The sequence below is a fragment of the Calidris pugnax genome, unplaced genomic scaffold (genome assembly GCF_001431845.1).
Source record: "Calidris pugnax isolate Ruff unplaced genomic scaffold, ASM143184v1 scaffold34, whole genome shotgun sequence".
Lineage (NCBI taxonomy): Eukaryota > Metazoa > Chordata > Aves > Charadriiformes > Scolopacidae > Calidris > Calidris pugnax.
The window spans coordinates 715,186-736,712 of record NW_015090771.1 but is presented as its reverse complement, the minus strand read 5'-3'; positions in this window follow the sequence as shown (position 1 = coordinate 736,712).

Here is a 21,527-nt window from a genome sequence, read left to right as displayed (position 1 = left end):
GTTAACTGTGTTTCCTCACATTCAAGGCAAAAGCTTTTAAGGTTGGCTACCTGAGGTAAAAGCAGGCATCCCTGTCTGTTTCTTACAACAGCTGTTGCCACTGCGTTTTTTTTTCTAGGGCAGAACATCAGATCCTGCAGCTGCCAGTTCATCTTGCTCACAGCACGGCCATGAGACCAGGCTCCTCAGCCTGTACAAACAGGAGAAGGATTTGACTGCAGACATGAGCTGTTTCACCACAAGATAGGAGAGCACTGAGCTGCTCAGCACTGAGGAGATAAGCAGGTCTAAGACAATCACCACAGAGAGAACTTCTGGACGCTCAGAGACTTTTACAAGAACCCATGTACCTAATGGGCTGGATGAAGGCTTGAGAAACACATTTTCTGACTCACATGACTAGTTCCCAATTAAATTTTCCAGATATAAAAAACCTGACACTTAGCTATCAATAACAGAGGGGCAACTGCACTTTAGAGGTCATGCCAGAGACCCCAAGTGAAAAGAAACCATCCTTTGTCTGCTACCTTTGCAGAAAAGTCAATGTTTAAACGTTAATGAATTTGAATGCTGATATAAACACACATAATATCCACTTGGATCCTGTCTGAACACGTGTGTTTATATTTTCACCATATGCCAAAGACATCTAATTTGAAGGAGGAGAGAAAAAAAACCACCCTATTCATTTCATTTATAAGAATCTGGCATGCATACAAAATTCAAAATGCTTTATTTTATAGATCACGTTGTAAATTAATGTAAATAATTCAACATGCAGATTATCCACTGTGCTGAAGATGACTGGTGTTTTTCAAGACTATAAAGAGAACTGCTTGACTAAGGATATCAGCAACTGATTTAAAGACAAAAAAGACTTAGCAGCTTCCAGTAAAATATTTCAGACTATACAGATTGTTCCACATTTGTAATTGTACAGTAGGTCAGAGGTTAACACACAGTTTGCAGCACATATTTTGAAGATCTGATTTTTGCACTTTAAACAAAAAAAATTGCCTTAATTTTTTAAAAACTTCAGTGGTTCAATGTGTATAATGACCATATGCCTGTACCAGGTTTCTTAGTAGCCAGTCCTCTCTCCATCCTTGCAATACACTAATGTTCTTTCCCACCACACTATTTTCCCCTCACTCCCCAAATCTTACTAAATACAAATTCCTTCAAGATGTCCCAAAAGGCAAAAATCTCTTTTCAACAGTTTCCGGAAAAAGCTTCAAATACAACCAAGATTCCCAAAGAATAACCTGAAGACAGGACACTTTGATATTGTATTCTGTTACCTATGCTTGGCCTGGAAAAATGCTTGACTTCAACCTCAACACGCCACGCTCACATGAAAAGAGCTATCTGTGGAACAAAACAGTCTACTGAAAACATCCTAAAACCTCAAGGTTTATTCACATAAATAAACAAAAAAAAGAAAAGAGTTTTAACATGAAGATGGGTTGCAGTTCCTGTTAGAAGGAGCATTTCTGAATTCTGGCCCATGACCATTTTGTGTAAGACACAGGCACAGTTCTGAAGGCAAGGACAGAATTCTCCCCAGATGAGTATCCTAAATATTAGGCTGATAGAACATACTGTCCCCCTCAGTGTGAACTAATCTAATCCACTGTTAAAGCTGCTCTTTGTTCAGAAAAAGACGTCAAGGAAAGACAGAAGACTGCCTTCTAAACGTAACCTTGCCCTTTTAGTCAATCCCAGAGATCCAATGATTGGCCCCCTTCCACGAGGAAAAGCATGTTTCAAAACCCACACAGCAAGGTTAACTGTGTTTCCTCACATTCAAGGCAAAAGCTTTTAAGGTTGGCTACCTGAGGTAAAAGCAGGCATCCCTGTCTGTTTCTTACAACAGCTGTTGCCACTGCGTTTTTTTTTCTAGGGCAGAACATCAGATCCTGCAGCTGCCAGTTCATCTTGCTCACAGCACGGCCATGAGACCAGGCTCCTCAGCCTGTACAAACAGGAGAAGGATTTGACTGCAGACATGAGCTGTTTCACCACAAGATAGGAGAGCACTGAGCTGCTCAGCACTGAGGAGATAAGCAGGTCTAAGACAATCACCACAGAGAGAACTTCTGGACGCTCAGAGACTTTTACAAGAACCCATGTACCTAATGGGCTGGATGAAGGCTTGAGAAACACATTTTCTGACTCACATGACTAGTTCCCAATTAAATTTTCCAGATATAAAAAACCTGACACTTAGCTATCAATAACAGAGGGGCAACTGCACTTTAGAGGTCATGCCAGAGACCCCAAGTGAAAAGAAACCATCCTTTGTCTGCTACCTTTGCAGAAAAGTCAATGTTTAAACGTTAATGAATTTGAATGCTGATATAAACACACATAATATCCACTTGGATCCTGTCTGAACACGTGTGTTTATATTTTCACCATATGCCAAAGACATCTAATTTGAAGGAGGAGAGAAAAAAAACCACCCTATTCATTTCATTTATAAGAATCTGGCATGCATACAAAATTCAAAATGCTTTATTTTATAGATCACGTTGTAAATTAATGTAAATAATTCAACATGCAGATTATCCACTGTGCTGAAGATGACTGGTGTTTTTCAAGACTATAAAGAGAACTGCTTGACTAAGGATATCAGCAACTGATTTAAAGACAAAAAAGACTTAGCAGCTTCCAGTAAAATATTTCAGACTATACAGATTGTTCCACATTTGTAATTGTACAGTAGGTCAGAGGTTAACACACAGTTTGCAGCACATATTTTGAAGATCTGATTTTTGCACTTTAAACAAAAAAAATTGCCTTAATTTTTTAAAAACTTCAGTGGTTCAATGTGTATAATGACCATATGCCTGGATTTCATGTACCCTTGGCTCAAGTTATTGTACCATCAGGCACCAGAGGGGTTTGGTTTTTTTCCCTGTAGAAAGTTAACAATATAAGAACAAAGGAAACATCTTCACTGACAGCTCAAGGTCATCCCTAGAGACTGTTCTTGCTGAATAAGTCTATGGACATAGCTAGGTGGAAATGTGGTAATTATAGGTGCCAGCTGGATGCAACCAATCACTGGTGCAGACCACGAACTCAAAGGATGCCAAGGGTTTTAAAGTGCAAAATAAGCTCTCATTTTACTTCTATCTTAATTAAAGAAACTAAGATTTCTTGTATCCTCCTTTATCTCACACTACAATGTACTTCAAAAATTCAAATGAAAACCAAAAAATCCCAATACCGTCCCATTAGATTAACAGCTGATCAAGCAAGAATTATTTTTCTATTTGGTCAGACTTGGACAAGCACATGTGACTTTCAGTAACATGCTATGGATTTGTCTATATTTCACTGTGAGCACAAACGACATTTCCCTGTATCAGCAGTTCGGAGGTTCCATTAACCCGAGACTGTAAAATATACATAACATATACGGGTACAATATACAGTCAGATCAGCTACACTGATGGGCTTCTGTAGCAGATGTCTTCTTCATTTCTGTGAAATAACATAGCTGCTGTTACAGCTAAAATTTGTGATAAAATTGTAGCACAGTTCTCAGAGATCTTACCTACCAACTAGTACAAACCAAACAGCCTGGGATGCTGGATGCTCTGAGTCCCCAGCTGAATTGAGATTCCAAGTTTACAGCAAACTGCTATATTTATAATTGATGACAATACTAATTACAGAAATACAGGCACACACACTTTCTTCATCTCCCCTTGAGGTGTTAAATATGAATATACAGCCACAAGTTGTTGCATGAGTGTATCCCCATCATATTATTTTTAATGCAGAGGGCATAAAATTCTCATTAACAATAATTGGAGTTAGAAGCAGGAATTCCAGGAAGGATGTGTTGTCTCATTAGATATTAACTAGAAATACTGTGAAATATTCTGTTTATGCATTGTTCGAGTTCTGGAGTCTTTTTTTTCATCTTTCAAATTAACACCTCCATGAATAAGTCATTTAAAGCTATCGGAAAGCTCCTGCAATTCTAGAAACCATGTGTCTACTTATAAGCTCCCCCAAGGATACAGCCTTCCCACTACACTGTAGAGTTTTAAGAAAACAGCTCTACAACACCTGCTTCCCTTATGCACAGGTAATTAATCCCCACCATAGCTTACAGATCTAATAATAATAGCCATATGATGTCCTCTCAAAATTCCCACCCTGCTGAGGCTCACAAAATGCTGGTGGAGGTCTGCTTCATGATATGCAAGTGCCTAAAAGCATCTGTATTTCTTGACTTCACAGAGGATGACACCATTGCCTCTCCATGAAAGGGAATATGGACAAGCAGGTATAGTTTACTTTAGGATTCACAACAGAGAAATCAGAAAATCTGCAATTTTTTTCCCAGGCAACAATCCATCCCAGGAGTCACCCCTAAGTGGTTTACAGACCCATCAGAAAACTGCTTCTGCTCAGAGACAGATCTTTTTGAGTTTCAGAAAACATATCTCATTACACTGAATATGTCAGGATAAGATCTTCATTAGCGGCTTATGCCTGTCTCCTAAAGTTAATCAAAGCATTTCCAAAGACTCCAGTGGAAACAGAATTATGCCCATTTCAAATGTGTTTACAAACTTCACTCCTCAAGACACCCCAAATATCAAAAAAGGGGAGGAAGGAGAACCCACACAGATATGGCCATTTATAGTTAAGATTCACAAAGGGCTTTAACACTTTCAGTTTAATAATTATCTGATGTTCACAATTATGAAGGGTGATCCTCAGAGCTTCTGCTCCCAACCAAGAGATGGCACATGGTCATTTGTTTAAAAAAAAAACAAACAGAACTGCCTTCTTAAATGGATGTTTGCTGCAAATTGGTTCTTTAGCAGTAAATAAAATCCTAAAGGATGCTTCAGTAATTGATTTCCCAAAGCAAATCTACATAAGGATACAAAGTTAGTTCAAAATAAACAAAGGTGCAGTTAAGACTTAAGACAAAGCACCTGTATCAATTCTCATTCACTGCTAAACCTATGGTCCTTTTGCACAGCAATTGTCACTTCAGAGAATGTACACCTTGTATGCCTTCCAAAGATGGATGAAAAGCATCCTGTAGAAAACAAGACAACTGTCAGAGTCCCATAATAAGAGTAACAGTCGCTTGCAAAATTTTGCCACAAAGAACTTAAAAAAAACCCAACAAATAAAAACCCCCACACTAGAAAGCAGAATCCTCTTATTGCCATTTTATTGCTTGATTGGTCAAAACTGACAGTGTGATTTATCATCTTCACTTCATCTGTTAGGGTTAAACCTTTCCAAAATGCTGCAGGACTGCAAAGGACACTACTCTCACCCTCGGACAGGATATTTCCAAAGCTGCAATTCCACACCATGGCATTACACCAGATCTTTTGAAAATGTTCTTCCTACTTTGTGGCAGAACCAAACCTGTATAAAAATGCTACATTCTTAAAATTAAAATCCTGAAGAAAATTAAATAAAAAGGAACTATATTTATGTGCATAGTGAAAAAAAACCCTAACAAAAACAAACAAACCAAGACAACAAAAACACAAAAATCAAGAATAGACACACACAGACACACAAAAGAACAACAAACTCTGAGGGCTTACTGCTCTTCATAGCGATGATAAATCTCCCACTAGGCCTAACATTACATTTGGTACTTAGATTTTATTGCCACTGAAGGGTCTTGCAGCATTTAACAACAGAAGACATATTTGCAGGACATACCTCCTTCCACGACTCTCACATCTCTAGTAGCTACTCAGTTCAGCCCCACAGACTACCAGGTCTGTGCTTCCACAATGATTAGGAATACTTTTACATTTTTTCTGCATCTCTGGACTTAAGCAGGCATAGCGAGTTTACAGAAGCTGACTTTGCAAGGCAAATCCTTGAATCACAGAATGGTTTGGGTTGGAAGGAACCTTCAAGATCATAAAGATCCAACCCCCCTGCCATGGGCAGGGACACCTCCCATTAGACCATGTTACTCAAAGCCCCATCCAACCTGGCCTTGAACACTACCAGGGATGGGGCATCTACAACTTCTCTAGGCATTGTGTTTCAGTGTCTCACTGCCCTCATAGTGAAGAATTTCTTCCTAATATCTAATCTAGATCTCTCCTCTTTCAGTTTGGAACTGTTATCCCTCGTCCTATTGCTCCACTCCCTGATAACAAAAAGAATCAGTACATTCTGTAGAAGAAAGTCTGGATGTTGTGCGTTAGCTCTCTTCGCAAAGTCTGCTATTATGTTTATTTGATAGGTTTCTATACAGAGATTACCAACAGCTCACCTACATTGCCATCAATTCATCAAACAAGGAGCACAGTTATGCATCTTTCCACAGTTTCCTGTACAATGCTATAAAACAGAGTACTGTGCATGCCTCAGTTCAAAGGCAACAGTAGTTTATATCAGATGCAATAAAGCGAAGTAGAGCTGGTCAGTAGCTATACTGTGCTCGCTTTGCCTGCCTTCATGGGACGTCCTCCAGTCCAGAACTGCCTACTGGCTTCTTTAGCCTCAGCAGCCCAGCTTTTCTTGTCTCCTCTGACCTGCATTCAAAATAGCATCTCTTCACAAGGCCCATGGAGTACTTAGGACTATATCTGATTTTTCATGAAGGAGAAAAAGGAAAGTGACACATATTACCTCTCATCCACCATGCAATATACAAGTACAGAGTGGTCTTACCTATACATCGTAGTTTTAGTGAAAACACCTTCTCATCCATAAAAGCACTAGAGTGGTAACACTTTCTCTTCCACAGTTTTATAACTAACTACACTTTCATGAAGACAAAATACCTTTTCTTTTAGGCAGTCCTGATACTTATTCCCCACTCAAATTGATAATGCTCTACTCTAATAGGAAAATTATGTTTTTTTGAAAGAACATTCACTTTGTCATCAATAATGTTTACAGTGATGGAAACAATATACAGAAAACATATGTAGCACCTATAGTATAATGTTGCACCCTAACGTTTCCCACAGACAACTTGCCTCAACTTATTAGAGATATAGCTCTTTGTAATGCTTTACAATCCAAACATCTTAACACAACTACATGCTCATTTCTACTAAATTCCAGGCTCTGCATAACTGATGTACCACAGACTTTTGACTAGCTTTATCATGCGTTGTCCAGTGATTCACTCACACAAGCAAACTATATTCATGAACAGAAATAAACATCTATACCTATAAATAAATGTATTATGTGGCTTGAAATTGTGGGTATTTATGTAAAAGGTTATGCCATTATTCTTTATTATTTGCATACTAGAAGTCCATAGTTTGGCATTTTCTACATTCTCAGTACCCAAATTTACACTCTTAATAATGGTATCATCTTTTCTTTTACAGTAAAAAAGAACACACCAGCTAAAAAATATTTTACAATGATACACCAAAAATCTCCAAGAACTATGATTAACTCTGTATTTTTCCTGCATAAAATAGCCACAATAAAACATGCAGTGATGCATACATATGGTGTGACATTGATGTTCTTAGCATTATTAAGTAGTCAAGAAACAAAAGTAGTAGAACACCAGATCTCAAACGGTGCTAGAAAAGCCGCATTAATTCAGTTTTTACATCTGTAGTTCCTCTCCTTGGCCAGACTAAGTCCACTAGAAAAAGCAGAGTTTTGTGGTTCTCTGTACACAGCACCCAATACAATAGACCCAAAGTTTACTTGTAGATTCTAGGAAATAACTTAACCCTGGCAGCTCTTATGCGCACACCTGCTTACCAAACATATATAAGTAAAAAAACCCTGTATTTCACTCTTCGTTATCTACAAGAAACAGTAGCTTAACTGAACCAGTTTTACTGCACTATCAGACTGAGGAAACTGAGAAAAACATTACATAGTTATTATTCTGTATAAATAAGTGATGATATTCACCTTTTTGCCACCTCAAACACATTTATTTATTCACATTTACTATAACTACTTCTAAATTCTCCTACATCTCTAATGCAGTTATTATCACAATAATTCTCAAGAGTTAGGACTAAGTATTCTCTCTGTGAAGCAACATCAGAGGTATTTGTTAGTTTCTCATGTCTGTGTATTTTGGTCTCCTGAGGACATTCTGCACTTAGTTGCCTGTGGTTCTTAGTAATATCCATTTGCTGGTCAACATTCCTGTATGTTTCTTGATCAAAAGCACAGATTTCCACCCCATGACTGCATATGGGTTGTTTTGCACTCACTTTAGTGATTTAATCCTAAAATCCACAGTCTGAACTCTATTGATAATACCAGAAGAACAGCATATTCTACATCTGAACTAAGTTATAGCACTCCAAAGCCTCAGCAGCAGCAGAAAGCCATGGTATTCCACATTACAAGTGAAATGAACAAACAACAACAAAAAAAGAACAAAAATCCCTGACATTCTAGTTCAAACAGGCTATTTTTTTTTCCCCCCTCCCCCAGTAGCAGAAAAAGCTTATTCATTTAAGAGACTGAATCCACCAGTAGGGGAAAGAGTACATCGTAGAAACGCAGGAAATTTTTTGCACATCAACCAATATTTTACTAGAGAAATCCCTAAAGCAGGTCACCAAAAGTTAAAGACACACCACTTCCAAACTGAGCTGGTTTTCCTTTCTGGCCTTATACCTGCCCAAAATGGCTGGTTCTGATGCAAAACCAACAGGCCCAAATTTGTTTTTTCTCAAAAATGTTTTTGTAATTGTAGAAATGTGACTGTATTTTTAAACCTTGTAAAATGTTCTCCATTAAAAGCTACTTAAAATGCTAAGTTTTTCATATTTAGTTTTAAAAGGAGAAAACATATGAAAAAGTAATAAAAAGAGCTGAGGGGAACATTTAAAAAATACAAAACTGAGCTAGCATTTCCTAAAGGCAATTTTTGGTTTTTGAAATTTTGAAACTTTAATCCCCATTCCAGAAAAGAAAGCTTTATGAACCTTACATTTTTTCCAGAAGAGAATACTTCCCACCATTTATGATAATCTGCTCTTTGGGGAGAGAGGAAAAAGCTAGGCTTTTGAGAATGCCTGTTGGCCATTTTCAAAAGCGTATACCATTGAGTAATCTTAAAACCATTTCACTGATGACTGCTCATCCCAGATTCAGCTACGACTACACATCAGCTCCTGCTAGCCAGTCTATTCTTCCAGCCTAATCAAAATGTTGAAATACCAGAATCTTGTGAGAAATCTTTGGTTTCAACATCATGCTTGCCCTTAGGAGGAGTTAATTAGTTTACAATGTTAGGCAAACACACAGAACCTTTGGGTTTGGGTATACCCAGAAAACTATATTGAATGTTTGTACACTTTTATGAAAAGCTGCTTCCTTCTGACTTTTCTTCTCCTTTTTCAGATGTTAAGATGTATTAAAAGGTTTGCTGTCACCATACACTTCCTACAGAAGCTAAGCCACCTTATCCCCCTAAGACATTACTAGTGTGTGCATGTTTTACTGAGGGCTAGACAATGTCACTAAGATGCAGCCTGGAGCAGCGTGTTTCCGAACAGGAGCATTCCACAGGAATGACTGCAAATTAGACAGAGGCAATTCCATCCTGCTTCCCTGTTGTTGAAGACAGAAAGTAATTAGCTGCTGGCCTATACCAGCAGCAAATCATTAACCCCTCCTGCCCCTAACCATTTAGCTCAGCTGTGCTGGCCACTGAATTGCAAAGAACAGAAATACATCTCTGTCCATCTTCTGCTTCGTCTGCTCCAGAGAATAAGCATATGTGGGCTGTCCTTGGCTCCTGGAGATCCAATCCAAGAAGTCTCCTTGAGAGGACTGGGCAGCATTTGGATTTGCTCAGAGCTGATACCCAAATCACAGTCTAGCCCTCGGTGATTGCAAAAGTTTTCCAGAGCTCAAGAATGGGCAAAACTGCCTGCACACACACACACTGCAGTTCCTGTGTGTAGTGTGTACATCATTATACCATGACAAGTCAGCAGATACAAAAAAGGGTTCTACAAAGCCAGAGCAAGATCTGGAGCTGAGCTTTATCACCACTGTCTTGGGTTATCTTTATTTTACATCACTCAGTATTTAACAGAATCTGTTAAATACTGTTTTGGACTTCATCCAATAAAGGTAATGCTTCCTATTTAACCCAGACTACATGCAGCCATTCCGAAAGTCTAACTTTGAGAAGTATTTCATCAATGTAAGTATTTCCTTCAATACTCTTATTACATGTACTTGCAACATAGGTTGCAAAAACAATTTTTCTTTACAGCTATCAGCCTGGCAGCAAAGTAGGCCAAACACATCCATCTAACAGAAATGGGCCAAACATAAAAATGTAGGCCTTTTACAAACGCTCGTAAGAAATTAAATCTTATCATTTGAAAGATAGAGTCATTGCATTGGCATTACGCAGCCTGTGCATTAGATCAGACAGCAAATGAGATATTGATAGAACTATTTTGAACAGTCAATAAGCTTTCTAATGATTGATAGCTTTGAGCTAACTCTGGTAATATCAATGTCTGCCGTTAGAAACAAGAGACTGAAACTGTAATGTAATATTCTCTTTGTGGAATTCATAAGCATAGCTCAAATGTAGGTAGTGGCTCCAGTTCAGGGATTTGCACAGGGCTCCTTCTTCATAGCAGAGGAAAGAATGACAGCAAGTTTTACTTGCTTTAGTCTTTCCATCTAAATCCAACCACAGCAGTATCTCAGAAGATAAGAACAACGAAAGGACAGCCATGGGAGAAGCCAAGTTAAAGTACTGAGCAAAAGAATAAATCAAGGAAACAGAACTTCTCCATGGACCACTGTGCTCAAAACAGCTTGCAGGTTAATCCTGAAGATTTCCAAAGTCAGAACAGAGAAATTACTGGACACTCCAAGCAAAGAACCAAAATTTTCCCTTTGAATATTTTATGTACTACAGTCAAAGGCAAAAAGTGGCCATTAGGAGGGAAAAAGGAGTAGAGGAAAAAACATACAGCCAAGACTTAAAAGTGATATCAAATAATTATCAATGCAGACTTAAAGTAGCTAGATTTTCAAAGACCACGTGCTCTGTACACTCCCAGCACAAGCCTCTTTAATCTCATGAGGAAACCAATAAAAAGCCACTGTTAAAAATATCCATTACACTTATACAAATTTCTTTTTGCAGGAGAATGAAGAGATTTTAATTCCCTAACCTCCATTTAATAATTATTGAAATTAATGACAGCACATTTATCTTAAGTTTCCAAGCTTTCAACCTGATGGTAATGCTCTGAGAAAGCTATAAGCCCTGCTTGAATTACAGTTATTCATGTACAGCAATTTCTACTTGGTTATCAACCAAGTTCCCTTCAATTTCATCCAAAATTGGAGAGCAGACTAAGGTGAAAGTAGACTGGAAGTCTTCCCATAACATTCACAAGGAATTACTTCCCCTTGCAATCTTGTTGCAGTTGATGCTACTATTCACTGGGGTATTGGCTCACACTTGTAAGAGGTTTGCAATCCAGCTATTAGTAAAGTAAAATGCAAAAGACATTAATATTCTCTACAGCAAAGAGAAGGTCCATAAGGATTTCTTGATCAAAGTAATTGTTAATGGTTTAAAACCTGAGCTGTATCAGACTACAAGTACTAACATTACTCCAATTGCCACTAAGAACAGTGATGTTTCAGTACACTCAGGCATATCCCCATTCTGCCCTCTCTTTGCGCCTGACAGATACATCCTTGCTCCCTCCTACACAACACAGAGCATGAAGGTGCCTGCACAGTTAGGGATACTCTTTGGAAATTCGACTGTCAGCAGAGGTAGCTCTTCTTTCACTTACCTCGCGTTACGCCAGTGCGAGTCTACAATCATCCATAATGCTGCTCTTGGTTTATGCTGACAGGCAAAACCAGGATCCATACCTAAAACAAATAAAATTCAGCACCTGTAGATTTATTGTCGTAATCTACTTAAGCAATCCAAAATATTTCCTTCACCACTAGTACTCTACCCTGAGGAGGTAGTATCCTTCTTCTCTCCTGCAGCACTTGAATCAGTTTTTTACATCCCTCTCACCGTTACCTATGTGCCTTCTCACTTTGCCTTTTTGTAAACTCTATGCTTGAACTATGGTGCTTGGATAATCATCTCTAATGCAAATTTCATGGTGTCTAGACAAAAAGTGACTATTTTTAATTTATACTCTTTATGCTCACGCAGAAAGCTGCCTGAAGTTTTAGTTCACTAATGCAGTACAGTTGCAAGGTGTTCCAACTGCAGAGAGGTGAAGTGGCAGAGCATACAACACAGCAGTGGGATAAGCACATTACATTTAGAGAAAGTAATTTAAAAGAAACAGTGAGGAGAATAGAGGTTTTGAAAACTAACGTACCCTGTTTTGTTTGTTTTTATTATACTGACTCCTTGATCTAATACAAATTTAATGAACAAGCAGGCATTGCAGTTTATTAAGGAAACATGTCCTAAACAAGCAGATAAAAATAACAGACATTCTTCAAACTTCCTTGTAACACCTGCATACCACAGCAGAGAAAACTGGGACTATGAGGGATTCTTTAAAGAAAGAACAAAACTGGCACAGTGAAACAGACAGAAACTTACCCAAATGGCCACATAGCATTTTTCAGATTGAGCGCGTTTTTATTATACTGACTCCTTGATCTAATACAAATTTAATGAACAAGCAGGCATTGCAGTTTATTAAGGAAACATGTCCTAAACAAGCAGATAAAAATAACAGACATTCTTCAAACTTCCTTGTAACACCTGCATACCACAGCAGAGAAAACTGGGACTATGAGGGATTCTTTAAAGAAAGAACAAAACTGGCACAGTGAAACAGACAGAAACTTACCCAAATGGGCATATATCATTTTTCAGATTGAGCACTAGAAATTATTTTGGCTAAATCTTTGGTTGTTACAAATTTAATTTAAGGTGTTCATACCCTGTCAGTTGTGCTAATAGTATAAAAACCTGGCTTATTATGTTCATTGAAAAACAGTCCTTCTGTTCCTAGTAATAGTCTTAAATTTTGTTTTTAACAAAAACAGACAGCATGAATGAATGATTTAGAAGTGATCGCTTAGGCTTGTAATGACTTATTCTCCCCCAAAGGATACTGGTGTGCATCTAAATCTGTATTTAGAATGTATGCCACCTAGTGGGAACAAAAATTTGATCAAAATGGTAAAATATGATCCTCCAAAAAATTTAGCCTGGCTTACTATAAGCTGGAGGGAAATTAGAACTTCCATTCAGTGTTCAAGCACAGTGTTTCACTAGAAATTATTTTGGCTAAATCTTTGGTTGTTACAAATTTAATTTAAGGTGTTCATACCCTGTCAGTTGTGCTAATAGTATAAAAACCTGGCTTATTATGTTCATTGAAAAACAGTCCTTCTGTTCCTAGTAATAGTCTTAAATTTTGTTTTTAACAAAAACAGACAGCATGAATGAATGATTTAGAAGTGATCGCTTAGGCTTGTAATGACTTATTCTCCCCCAAAGGATACTGGTGTGCATCTAAATCTGTATTTAGAATGTATGCCACCTAGTGGGAACAAAAATTTGATCAAAATGGTAAAATATGATCCTCCAAAAAATTTAGCCTGGCTCACTATAAGCTGGAGGGAAATTTGAACTTCCATTCAGTGTTCAAGCACAGTGCTTACATGCCAAGGCCTCAAACAAAAAGGATTTCTGATTGTCCACTATCACCTCCTTATTGCAAAACATGAGTGAAAGTTAGTTAAGACCTTTATATGAAAAGCCATTGTTTGATATTGCTGTGCACTATACCTACACTGGAAATACAACCAGCTGGAGACAGACTTCACTAGCTCAGGTTAGGTATCATTTCTAGGGCTGCAGCTCAGTACAAACTGTTTTACTTTTTTTTTTTACTTGAACTGTGGGAGAAATTTACCAAGTGCAGCAGTTTGGCAAAGCTGCAGCCATTGCAAAAGGAACAGGTGCCCACCCTTAAGAGGGAAGCCTTGCATATATGTGAGCATGAAGGGAGGCACATGTCTGCCCTGACACATTTCATAGTCTTCATTTCAGCTTCGTTTGGTATGTTAAGTACAGAATGAGAAGAGGGATCTTGCTCTAAGGTCTTAAGACAGCTCTTAAGTCAGCAGACAAGAGAAATAAACAAGGTCTGCTTAGCTCCACAATGGATAGGTAAGAGGCAAAATATTTATATTTCACAACAAAACAGACATGTGAAACTGACTAACAAAAGATGCAAGTACGTCAAAGACCGCATGAATTCAAGGAAGACAGACAAGAAACTCAGTTACTACATACAAATACTTCCACCTAGCAAGTCTCTTGAAAGAAAATGTCAACAAGGCTAAAAACATATGAAGTATCCTTGCCCTAGTCCTACTCTTTACAGCAGCTATTGGAAAGGGGACTCGATGGACCTTCAGCAGGACGCAGCTCAGAAATTCTTGCTTTATGTTAGGCAAAAATAACTTGTGCATCTAAGCTCTACTTATGTGAGAGTAATACAGAGCTAAGAAACTTCTGCTCAGTAGAGTTCGAAGGCATAGCGGTCACCGAATGATCCCTTCCCACCTGGGACGGGGAATTGGGAAAATAAGGAAACCCAAGGGTTGACATATAAACAGATTTGATGGAGTAAGACTGGAGAATTAACATTAATAACACTAAAGAACCAGTATTGCTCCTGATACCAATATACAGTCAGCCCATTCTATCTGTAGATAGATCTGTAGAATATCCCAGCAGTGGACAATGAACGTGGGACGCTGTGAGAGCTGTGGCTTCGGGAGGAAGGGAAGGGCTCAGGGCTTGGGCACCGGGGCAAGACGTTCTCAGCATCGCAAGGCATCAAGGAACAGAGCAAACTCCTCACCCAACTTCCTAATTTGTACTGAATGTGACATTCACGGCATGAAATAATCCTGTTGGCCTGCTTGGCCCAAGCGCCTGGCTCTTCCTCCTCCTCATCCCTGCACCTGACAAGGCTCGGAAACAAAAGACTTCGAAACCCTCATCCCACAGCCGGCTATAAAGTAAATATTTTCACAAATTTCACACACTAAGGTCTTCTAGAAGTGCAGTTTTTCCCGAAGATTAGAAAAGGCTTGACTGAAAAAATAAAATTACTTAAAGATAAGCTAATCCTGTGTTGCTCAAACACAGCCACTCCTGTGTCCTCGTGTCGTCGTCGTCCCCCCGCCCCCCCCAGCAGCCCCGTTTGGGCTGTGCCTTGCAAACGGGCACTGGAAAACCGGGGAAAGTGCTCGAACACTTGCCTTGCCCACAGGCGGCAAGGAGGAGACGAGCGAAGATTTTTACTTCTTTCCTCTCCCCCTCCAGGGCCGCCGCTCCCCCGGCTGACCCGCAGCCTCCCCCGCAGCCCGGTGCCTTGCGTTCCGCCGCCCTACCCCTCCGGGAGCAGCTCGCGGAGCCCTCTCGCCCGCCGCCCCCCCGCCGTTTTTCAAGGCAGGACTCGCTGCCTCAATGAGGAGCAGGTGGAGGGTCCCGCCCCGCCGCCGCTCCCGGGGAGAGCTTTCCGCTTTCCTCCCGTCGCCGAGCCCCGTCGCCTCGGTGAGGCGCTGGCTGCCCGCCCGGGGCGGCCCTGCAGGCGGGCGGTGGGGACACAGGCCTCACCGCAAACAGGGTTCTGAGGCGCCGCCGCTTTTCCTTCTCCTCCCTGAGGCGCCCAGCCTGGTATTAGAGAGGCGGCGGCGGCCTGGACACCCCTGCCATGGCATGAGCCGTAGAGGAAGAGTCAGGCTCAGCTTAGGCCGCACCAGGAGCTGGGTGCTGAAGCCACAGGGCACTCGTGAGGAGGTAGTGCTGTTTTCTTCCTTTTTGTGCTCTCAGCAGCATTGAGCACTCTTTATTTTTCGCAGTTCCTTGGCAGTATTACAAGCCCCACAGGTGTTAGTCTGCTTTTTTGTCTCTTGTTCCTTCAAGCAGAAGGGTGCTTTAAAATAATCTCTGTCCCTTTCAATGAAAGTCAAGGCTATGGGCACCACGATTTGTCTTACTCTTCGCTGAAGGGAAAACTTCAAAATGACTTCTGCCTGGGCTTTGAGAGCTGGAGAGGGTGGCAAAGAGAAGGGAGAAGGCCTTACGCTACTCAAGAAAAACTCCTACTCTCAACAAAACCTCTTCGTACAGTCATATCTGAAGTATCTTTGTAGCTGACATCACATATTTCACTTAGCTGTGTTGTGTCAGTTTATTCTTTGTGCACCTTCAGATATCCTTCATGTAAGATTTCAAGTGCCGGAGTGAGAGGATGCATTATTTTATTCATTCTGGTGGGTTTTTTTTACCTGAACTATCTGACAAATGTAAAAGCAGTTCACAATACATTTCAGTCCTATCCATTTATTATACTCTCAAAAATTTGGTTGCAATCTTTTGTTCGGCTCTATTCTTGTGCCTCAGGGATGAGTCTGTAAACCAAAAGAAGATACTTTTTCCATTATTTTGCAGAAAAGTGAGTGGATTTGTTCACTCAGGGTCTGTGCAGGAAGTAGAAGACATCCTTAGCTCTTGCCAGCTCTTCTTGGGGAGAAAACAGACTTTCCCAAGCAAAGCTCAAATAGCTACCTGGATTTAGGTGGTTTGATTTTCGGTAGTGCTGAACATTCATCAGATTATGTGTTGATAATCAGGCTACTGATCCATGTAGTATAACATGAATTTTGGCACCACGTTTTAGACCCTGATATTCTAAAATATGATGTGTAGAGCTAGAGAAACAAAGGTACAAGGGAAGTAAGAAAAACACCTGGAACAGTAGAAGGAAGCATCATGGTTGGTTGGTATAATGTGTTGAGCTTACCAGGGTGTTTTAGAGGAGGCATTGACATCTGCAAATACTGTTAGAGGACACACTTCCAGATCATTATGTGTCTTACAAAGGAACATTTGTAAAAAGAAAAAGGCTTTCTGAGAGTGTGCCTTCAGCTAGTAAGCCAGTCTAATGAGAAGTTGGGGCCAAATGGGCACCTATTCCTGCTTCTTTCGTACACATAGTCTCGTCTCCTCCCTTGGGCAGGCTCTAGGGCTTCTCTGATGCCACAAAGAGCTGGTTTTGGGAACCTAACGAGTAGAAGACTATTCATTTTCTGTGGGTTTCCAGTTTGGTTCTCTGAGCTGGTTACTGCTCAGTCAAACAAGTGCTGAAGGAAAGGAGGATGGAGGGGAGCAGAACTTCCCATTTGTACAACAGGTTATTTAACTGGCTTAGTTTTAAAATGAAACCTTCATACCACAGGAGAAGCAATCGTTCCAAAGAGCCAGAGACATACCTGGTACAAAAACCAGTGAAAAGTCTTTTTCTTTTTTCCCTCTGTGGTTTTGATCCGTGTGGTTTGAAACCCACTGCATTTCAATTCTAGTTGATCCACTTCCAAGCCAGTACATGGAAAAGAACATGGGGAAAAAGGATCACTAAAAATAATGAACTAAAGAAAGTTTAGGTCAGCAGATCTACATAAACAAAATAAGTTATGGGTGTGCATGACCTCCCTGCAGGCTGGGAACGAGCCAAAAATGATACTATTGTCTTTCATTTTTTGCTAAACTACACTATAAAGCAGGATTAAATTTTGGAACTAAAATCCTGCTACTGCATAGTACGTCCTCCCATTCTCTTCCAGCCTCCAAGGTTTTCATGTCACTTAAACTTAGGTTTACTAAATTTTCAGAATTTTCTAAGACTGCTTTAGTAAATCTTCCCTTGAAATCATTGAAGTGTACTTGAAATGTATTTGTTTTATGTAACCTTCTATGACTTGTTGCTCATCCATCTCCATTTGCTAAGTTTTTTTTTCTGAAGAAAAGTAATACCAGTATACCTGGTCACAGTATACTATCAAGAAAAAATCTCTCCACAGTGGCTATTTTCGATCTGTGGTGTTTTATGACAACAAATAAAAAAGTGCATGAGGGAAGTTTGATCTGAGCCCCCTTAAGTTGTAAGAAAAATAATAGCCCATAAAGTGCGTAGAAATGAACAACAAATCTGTTTTCAGTCCCTCTGATGTCTTAACGATATATTTTTTTTCTTTTCCTGGGTAAATTGTTTTCAAATCTAGAGATAAGCTGAAGACGTAAAATTGATACAGAATTTGTGTCTATGTTAAATTCTCAAAATGCTTTTTCAGACACTTAAAACATTACCCCTTTTCTACTGGAGACTACAGTAGTGTCACAAAGAGGACAACAGGGCCAAGGGCAACTTTAAGAGCAGAAAGGCAAATGGATTTAAAATTTATAAAGCACTAGAGATTTTGGGGTGATATACTTTTGCTGTGCTAAACAGAACAAGAGTATTTTGCAATTGCCAACAAGCTGATTTTATTTTATGATTTCCCTTGCTTTATTAGGTTCATCCTTAAGAAAAAGACTGTCCTTCTACTCTTCAGTGGCTACATCAGAAGTCAGAGGTATGGTACCTATTTAGAATATTTCATGTTGTTAAGGAAATGTCATGAGGAAACTTCATTTCTGCTTCAGTGTGCCACACATTTTTAAAGCTTCACAAAGGGAAATTTGCATCAAGGATGCCAAGAAGGCACCAAGTATCCTCAGCTCCCCAGAAATTCGGTACAAGTTGTAAGGACTTCCCAGAGCACCTAGAAACTTAAAGGCTTGAGGCCTTAGGCAGTAGTGTCATTTACACCTGGAGAATAATGCAGACACATACATATAGATGTAAAATTGGAGGGTTTTTGTATCTATTGTTTTAAAGCATGTTCCCATTCAAATATGCAGTTCTTGTCTCATGAAGTGCCTTTACCACTAATGGTGAGTGTATAATGACACCATTCATACAGCCTCGCTAACAGCTACATCAATGATACTTGTCACCTGTATGGTTTCCTGGGCTGCTTCTTAAAGCTGATTTTGATGGTATTACTTGAAAACACACATTTAGTTTTTGGGTTCCTCCTATTGATTTTTGTTTTTCTAAATGTAATGTTTGTTTCACCCTAATAGGTAAGTGTTTCTTTGAAGTGGATCTATAATGAGGTAGTTTGGACTATGTGTCTTACCTCTCTCTGCACACTATTAGTATTGGACTCCCAAAGGCAGTTTGTGCAGTGATCTGCAATAATGAGGTTGATGGTTCATAAAAGGGCCAATGTGACAAATTACTGACCTGTTTTGGAGATTAAGTAACTGTACCTTTGCCAAGGTCTGCGTATCAGCTTTTTATTCAGCACAATTCTTGTAGTATGGTAGTTGCCCGGTTGAGTGTTCCACGTGCCAAGCTGATGAGAAAAACAGTTGCAAAATATAATTACTGATGTAATTAGTTGTGCTTCTCCCAAGACAAAACACATTATTCTATGATTCAGGATCTGCACTGGGTTAAGTTTTTTGCAACTGCTTGCAATACTTGAGGTTTTCGGAAGTTCTTCAGTACCCTACAACTGCAGCTTTAGTTGGGAGAGTATCAGAAGGAAACATGTTATAAAACTCACTTCCCTGTAATACAGATATCACCCTTTCACTCTATTAACGTGTGTGTGATATTTGGTTAAGCTCCAGCAGTATCAATTTGTTATCTACTTATAATAAAGTCTTCTCAGAAGCGCTCCCTTTCATGAGACACCATAGTTTCTCTCAATAAGTGGGATCTATATTCTTTTATCTGATCTTGCTTTTGGTGGTAATACAACATACCTCTTGAGTCATTTTAGTACCTCAAGCATTCCAGATCACTAGTAAAAACGAACTGTCTTTGTCATCTGTAGGACATCTGTGCACATGTTTTCTTAATATTGGTCCATCAAATGGTTTATGAAGGTAGCCAAGAGAAGCAACATCCACTATGTATTTAATTTCATTGCTACTGTTGCTGATATTTTTTTAAATCTTTCCTTTATGCCTGCCAGACTTTAGGCGGGTGCATTTTTATGGGCAAAAAATGTCTCTGTGATATACAATGTGCATTTACATGTGTTCCACAATAATGTATGGTTCTTGGAAGGAAACACAAAGGCTGCTGTCGTACACTTAAAAGTGTGATGATGCTGCTTAATTTGTCATTTTATTTTTGGAACGTTCAGCAAATTGAGCTTCATTGTCCTACTGATGTGGCCAACAGAGAGTTTGCATTGATAGTGTTTCCTCATTAGCATTGACGCTGTTGGTTGCACTACCTTTCATCTTTCCCCATAGCTGTTGCTTTGCGTTTTTTGCTACAAGGGCTCTCAGGCATTTAAATGAGCACAACTTGCTGTTGTCCCCTTGCTGCAGTGGGATTGTCATTTCTGTCGCTTGCTGTCTCACATGCATACATTTCCTGAGGAAAAAATGAATCCTATGAAGTATCTTGCATAATTGTTTGTGCCTTTGTGATGTGTATAATGATGTGTAACATTATTTTGGAAAGGCTAAAGTAATGATCAAAAGTTGAATCCTTGCTGCATGTCTGCTTCATGCTTTATCAACACAGTTGGCAGGCAGCAGTCACACTCACTTCTGCAACGATATACATCACTCTCTAAACAAGAGGATGGTTTTAGTGGAGCTTATCTCCTACCAGGTGCCAAGAAATAATTGAGGCTTTTTGCACAGATAGCAGTGTTGTGTAGTACAAGACTATCAGCTCTAGCATGAAAGTATGACTGCAAAGTCCTGGGTAAATGTTGCTGCAATGATAGAATTTGTACTGAAAAGGTCATAGACAAAGAAAGGCTTTAATTTCCCCAGTACTTCTCACCTGCTCTGTATGCTTTAAACTTAACTCTACTGCTGAAATTAGTTATTAATGCTTTTTTTCCCTGAAAAATTGAAATGTAATCTGAACGATGTTGGAAGTACAGGATTCTACATAGAGTACTCAGTAGGCCTTTGTGATGATGAGAATAGGCTTACTTAAGATGGAAATCAAGGTCCACTGCCAAAAAGCTGAGCTTTACTGTTTCATGTGCTTTGCATATGAATGAATTAATTGTGTGTGCCCAGAAAAAGTGTCTTGTGCTATAAAGAATCATTCTTAAATATCAGCATTATGAAGCTGGCTTTTGATTTGCTGGTTATTTCCAATTTTGATAGCCATCCTCAAAGTCCCAACACTGTTCTTCTTTATTTTTATTTATATCAGCTCACAACTCATGCTCAGAACAACAACAAAACTCTCCAATGCACATTTTGCCTGCAGGTGAATATGGTCCACTTGTGAGAAAAGCTTTTGAATGTAAATCTATCGGCTTATCATTATTTGTTTTTAATAAACAAGTAATCAAAAATGATTTACTTATTTTCTAGGTCTGAAATTATATTAAAAACTCTTTCTTCCAAAATGAGTGTTTTGGAATTCTGCTTCTCAGTCAAGATTTGAAAGCAGCTGTTATCACTGTTTCCAATGGTTTCCAGACCATTCTGTATTCTGCTTACAAGTACATCAAGACAAACCCATCTCTGTCAATATCCCTACTTGGAGCAGAGCCTTCCTATTTCAGAACATATATTAATGAGTATTGTGGCATCTGTTGAAGAGATGTAGAGATGATCTTTTCTTTGCAGGTAGTGT